General features: G+C 37.4%; 1 non-coding gene across 1 annotated transcript; it reads right to left on the reverse strand.

Annotated features, from left to right (window-relative positions):
- Window positions 1-4,219: 4,219 nt before the first annotated feature.
- LOC148092569 (U6 spliceosomal RNA) lies at window positions 4,220-4,326 on the reverse strand. The gene has a single exon (XR_015714965.1). It is a non-coding gene; the product is annotated as a U6 spliceosomal RNA (small nuclear RNA).
- Window positions 4,327-6,332: the final 2,006 nt, after the last annotated feature.

The raw sequence follows: 6,332 nt of genomic DNA on the forward strand, positions 1-6,332 counted from the left end.
GTATGCTTTTAATTCTTTTGGGAATACACACAGGAAAGAAATTGTTGTATCATAAGGATCATACATGTTTAACTTTTTAAAGAAACTGTCAAACGATTTCCCAAAATAGTTTTATAAGTTTATATTCCAATAATGTATTAAAATTCTAGCTCCTTCACATCATAGCCAATGTTTTGAGCTATTATTCCTTTTTCTTTTTTTACTTTATAAAATAGGTTTAGTCTTTATTGTAGAAAGTATTACATATGTCCCCCTTTTTTCCAGTTGGCCCCTTCCACCCTGTTCCCACCCCCTCCCCAAGCTTTCCCCACACTATCTTTTGTCCATGGGCTATGCATATATGCATATAAGTTTTTTTATTAATCCCTTAATTTTAGTCATTCTAATAGCAGTATAGTGGTATCTCATTGTGTTTTAAAATTGTAGTACCCTGATAACAAATATTATTGAACATATTTTCATAGGCTTATTGGCTATTCCTATATATATTTCTTTTTAAAATAAATGTTTGTTGAAATCTTTCCTCTTCTGTGGCCTTTATTATTTTCATAATAGTGTTTTCTCAATCCTCACCTGAGAATATGTTTTTATTGATTTGAGAGAGAGAGAGAAAAGGAGGGAGAAACATCAATATGAGAGATAAACATCGATCGATTATCTCCCATAATGCCCTGACCCAGGATATAACCCGAAACCTAGGTATGTGTCCTGACTGGGAACTGAACCTGTAATATTTTGGTATATGGGACAACGCTCCAACCAACTGAGCCACCCAGTCAGGCCATAATGGTGTCTTTTTAAAGAGCTTTGTTGAAATCCAATAGACATACATTCAATAAACTACACATATTTGAAATATGGCAGGTTCTCAACTTCATTTCATTCAATGTCTCTTTGTTAAAATCTTGATGAGATCTTGTAGAAACTTAACTCTTGTAAAATTTTGTGTTTTTGGTGTTTGAAAATTTATTACTACTGTGTTTTCACCATTCTTATTAGTACATTTCACCCTCTATGCTTGCATAAAGGCCGTAATGCTCTAATAAATAAAGCTCTAACAAACAAAAAAACTTCTTAACTTGATCACTTTTAATCTCCTTTTTAATATACCATTATTTTGCATACTATAAAGTGTTTATTTCTAATTATCTAAAATCCCTTAAAAGCTCAACTACATTTGAGATATTTTATATCCCTGGCCAGGCTCAGTTTTCCCATTAGGGTCTCTAGTTCATATTTTCCAGTGGAAAAAGAAATTTTAATTAAATACATTTTCAGTTTGGAGTGGTTAAGACAAATTTTCAGCAACAAAGAACCTGACTGATATTTCAAACCTAAAACCAAATTTAATGCTTCTTTCTTTTGTGTAGCCTTGTCTCTGGACAGGGCAGCAGCTGGGTTTACAGATCAGCCCGTGTGATAGGAGAAAAACATTGGGCCAAGCCTCTATCATGAGATCAGGAAAAATCCGTTTTCTTTCCAGTAAAAACTGAGCAACATGTTTTCAAATCTCACAGCTTCCAGCCAGCCCTGATGTGTTCATTTGGTTTGTGAAGCAGTCCAGGCTTACACTCCCTTGTTGTGTGACAGTCTTTGTTTCTACCTAGGCAACACAAAGACACACTCCCCCCAAAAAAGGGTACTGGTAACTGCTTTTCTCCCACTGGGGAGATATACCTGATTTCACAGTAAGAAAAGATATCTGATCTTTTTAGCTCCCTTTGTTCCCTCTCTGCAAGTTTTGCAGTCCTTTTTATCTGTAAATTAAAAAAAATTGTACATACATTTTCCAAATGTGCTGCATAATACAACTTCATACATCTAGAAAGCTGACAGCTGCCCTCTGAGGTATAGCCTGACAGCCTAAAATCCAGAAATCAATCATTTAGATATAGTGATACTATGCTATTGCTCCCGGTATGTATTGCGGCACCCAGGAACCACTTATTTGAGATATGCCATCGTAACTCTGATAGATTAAAGCACCACATCCAGGAAACAATTGCGTTGGGGGGGAAAATGCTATCATAGATCTGCCGTGTTACAGCCCAGAATCCAGCAGCCAACCGGCAAGTCTGTGCTGAATTGAGCTTCCAGAAACCTGTGAAGCAGCAGGATGACAGTTCTGTTCTTCAACAGCCCATTATGAACTAATTAGCATACATGAATTGCAGATTTGAAGCATTAAAGTGATGTACAAATCATTAATTTTTTGTCAAATCCATGTCATCCTTGTGTATGCCTTTCTATTTTAATGTTGCATGACAGTGAAAAGAGGTACAATCCTCTGTATATAAAGAGGAGAGATTTGGTGTAGCTGATATAATGAGATCTATTTAAACATATGTATTTTTCAGCTTTGAATATATCTACTTGGAAAAAAATGCTACATTTGTCCCATTAGGGTTAATTGTGAAAGGATGTTAATATATTCAAAACCCCAGGGGTAGGTCTACATGTTGTCTGAATGAAACAAGGGATGTAAGACCAACTTCACATCTGAGCTTTCTTTTTAAAAAGTCCTCTTTTTGATGAATAAAAAGAGCCGTGAATTCTTTCTCACTGACTATGGAAGGTGGGACTGGTTAGAAGGAGAGTTGAGCTTTTAGGTGTGTGAGGGCTCTGATGTAACAGATCTATTCTTGTTAACCTAACGCCAAATTTAATTTATAAAGATGTATAATGCAATGCAATGGAAAAGGGAAAACAACGTTAAAGCTGATTTTTTTTTCATACTGGAAAAGGCTTCTAAATATTAATTTGTGGTTTTCTGCATTGTTTCTGTATATTTAATTACTAACGCTATTTGTGCTTAAACAAATGCTTGGTGTTTCATTTGAATTTCTTTTTCCTTATTACAGTGGTGTCACAATGCTTAATTTGTTAGCCTGTAATAGTTTCCATGGTAACAGAGTCTAATGTTATATATAAATATGTATGTGGTATGTATATGTGTGTGTATTGTAAATATGTACCATAGGTGGTTATGACTTCATTTCAAAAGCACATCTCAGAAGATTTAGCTCTCAAAGAAACCCTAACTGAAAATACAGAAATACTTTGTGATGTGAGCCTGAGGATATGGTCACAGACTTGGCTCCCTGTTTCACGTGGGGCAAAACGGAATTTCTGAGGAAGGGGAGGATGTTTGCCTGCTCGCTTCTCATAAGTTCTCTTCTGCCTGAGAGCAGAGCCATCCAGGCCCAGGTCATACTCTCTGGATCTTTTTCTTCTCTCTACTTCCTTCCCCACCAACTTTTTAATCACACAATCTAGGTAAAATGAAAGCCATGGACAAACTCCAGGGGGAGATGTCTTTCCAAAGGAAATTATAACAAGAAGACTGAGGGATTGCACTGAGAAAGGAATGGGAAAGGGTGAGATAATTTGTTCCATTTGTGTTGGCGAGAGAGCGGAATTTATAATAAAGAAAAACATATACATATGTACCACCACCACTTTAGTGAGGCATTTCACATGCCTCTCAGTAAAGATTTAAGTAGATATTATCATCTTCATTTTAGAGATAAGGAGGCTGAGGCTCAGAGGGGGTTAGTTAAAACTGTCGTGAATGTTAGATTTGCCAAAGCCTATGTTCTTTGTACAATGTCATCGTATTGCCTCAAGGCCTTCTTTAGTGCAAGGTACCAGAGCCATAAGCCCACTCCTTCCAGATTAATTACCTTCATACCTAGTCATCCATACTGTGGAAACTGGGGCAACGATAATGATATGGAGATAACTTTGGCAGTAAACCAAAAATACTCCTGATGGAAGGTGCCATTATTATCAGTGGCTGTTATTTTAAGCTTCACATAACAACAACAACAAAACAACTACAGGGGGCTTAACTAAATAGGATTTATTCTTTTAAATCATCACAAGTCCAGAGATAGGCAAATTTAGGTTGGTATGGAGGCTCTACACGGCTATCAGGGACTCAGCAGTTAAGCAGGTACCTATCTTTCCACTGTGCCACCCTTAGTATGAGGCTATAATTTTCATGCTCATAACATGGCTGCTGCCCCACTGGACATCACAACTGCAATCCAGGCTGAAAGAAGATAAATTAATAAAAGGTAAGTGAATGAACTATTTGGGCTCTCTCTCCGCAGGGGAAAATCACAATTTCAATATCGGATGCCACATGCTGTGCTTTGACTCATATGGTTTCCTTGGTATTAACCAGCAAAGTGTCAAATGACCTCTGGAAACTGTGCAAAATACAAAATGCTTCACAAATATGTGTGCCATCCTTGTGTAAGTGCTGTGCTCATCTTCTCTGTATGATTCCAATTTTAGTACAGATGCTGCCAAAGTGAGCATGAACTTGTCGCTTTCCAGCAATAAACAATAACTTTAGGAAGCCCTCACCAAAAGACTGGGCTTACTTATATGCCATTGGCCAGTCTTGTGTCAAAAGCTACCCCACAGAGGCAAGGAAGTCTGTGGAACTGAGTCATTTTAACTGAGCCTAATGTTGCCCTTAGTAAAATGGGGGCTCTATTAGAAAAGAATGGAAAACGGTCATTGAGTAGGCAATAAGCAACTGTAATATTTTGTGATAGGTATTTCCTTGTGACTTCAGCAAGAATATATACCAATGTAGAGAAAGAGGCGCTTTGCATCAAGGAAACACATTAAGAGCATATTCTGGCACATGGTTAAACAGCAATTGGGACATTACTCATTTTTTTGCTGTTTCTTGGATCTTCAGTGTTCATTCTAAGGCTCTTCCTCTATTTAATCCCTCTAAGTTGGAGCAAGGATGATGAATAGCTATCTCCCCACAACCTGTGCACCAGTTTATATTGAAAGTAAATCTCTGGCGAACTTTGGCCACACACAGAGATGTATACTAAACGTTTATCAGGAAGCAGACACAAAACAGCTCATATAACCTATTTTAGTAAGGTTGATACAATTCTAGCTCCTAGCCTTTAGGTATTCTAACCAAACCAGTGTGTGCAATGTTCACTTGAGGCAGATACGGCTCTTTTCTAGAGGTGGGGTTCAGTTAACCTTATAGTAGGTATCGGGCCATCAGAGGGCTACGTAAATGGCCAGACAGTGGACAATCTAGGAAACAATACCCCTAATTGTATAGGCCATAGGGTTTTTTAGATTGTTATTCTGTTTATGTGAACAGGGTGGGAGTCTCTAGAATATTTCATACAATCCACATATCTTTATCATCACTGTTTTCATTATTTCATACCCATTTCTAATATTCTTAAATGCTGACAAGTCACTAATTTTTACCAATGAAAACCCATTTTTAATATGCAGTATGCTAAGAGTACTCTGGGGTTGGAAGGTTAAGATAACTAAAACCTTGTTAGGAACCACCTCTGGGGGATGAGATATCTGATTTGAAGTCTAGCTGATGACAGGTAGGGTGTAAATTTTTGGTTAGGGAAAATGATCACCCTAATGGTGTAGCTTAAGCTAACTGACATATACACAACTTAAAGGGCAAAATCAGAACTAGACCTCCTGTCCTCTGACTCCCAAATTTGAAAGTTTTACCACTTATAGCATGCCAACTTGGTATTAATCTTACAAACAGTCCAGACTCATTTTCTTAAGAGACCACCTTTTCTAAGTTAGCCTATTAATATCCCCAAAACTTTTCCTACTTAGAATGCAAACAGCAAACTTAGTCGCTGATCTTTATCTTGGCGCAGCATGAAAATAGGGTAAGGCAGGATAAAAAAACAGAACATCAAATAATGAAAGTTTGGGCTTATAAGAGATATTTTATAAGAAATGTAAAATAACAAATGGTTATTAGAAAATTAAGAGAAAATACGATGTTGCCTGAGAACTTCAAAGCAAACCTTGTCTTATCATCTCTCCTCTATTTTAACCCTGCAATGTCTGTATTTTGCAGGTCAGCTCTGATTTCACAACCACTCATATTTATCTCTTTGATAATTTCATTTTTTATTAATAAGCACCCACTCTATGACTTCTAATTTATTTTTACAAGGGAAACTATGGGAAAACAATGAAAGAGTTATCAAATAGGATCACCCGTTTGTGGTGGTGGTCTCTGTACTTTCTAAGAAGCTCAGACAGATTCTGCTGTGGGGATTCAGTGGCCATCTGAAGAAATAAAGAGGGTCTACACTACCATTCCTGTGATTCTCAGGAAGGCTGGGCTTGCCACCTGCTCACACAGAGGGGGGCCTGCGGATTTACCCGCCTGCTTTATAGCTTTACTTAGACTGGTTAGTGCTCTTTGGCTATTCTTCTGAAGGAAAATTCATGCTCTTTTGTTTGTTCAATTGCTGTAGAGGTGAAGGCTGCAACTGCCAATAAGTGTATCG

This window comes from Miniopterus natalensis, chromosome 8, assembly GCF_054644295.1.
Source record: "Miniopterus natalensis isolate mMinNat1 chromosome 8, mMinNat1.hap1, whole genome shotgun sequence".
Taxonomy (NCBI): domain Eukaryota; kingdom Metazoa; phylum Chordata; class Mammalia; order Chiroptera; family Miniopteridae; genus Miniopterus; species Miniopterus natalensis.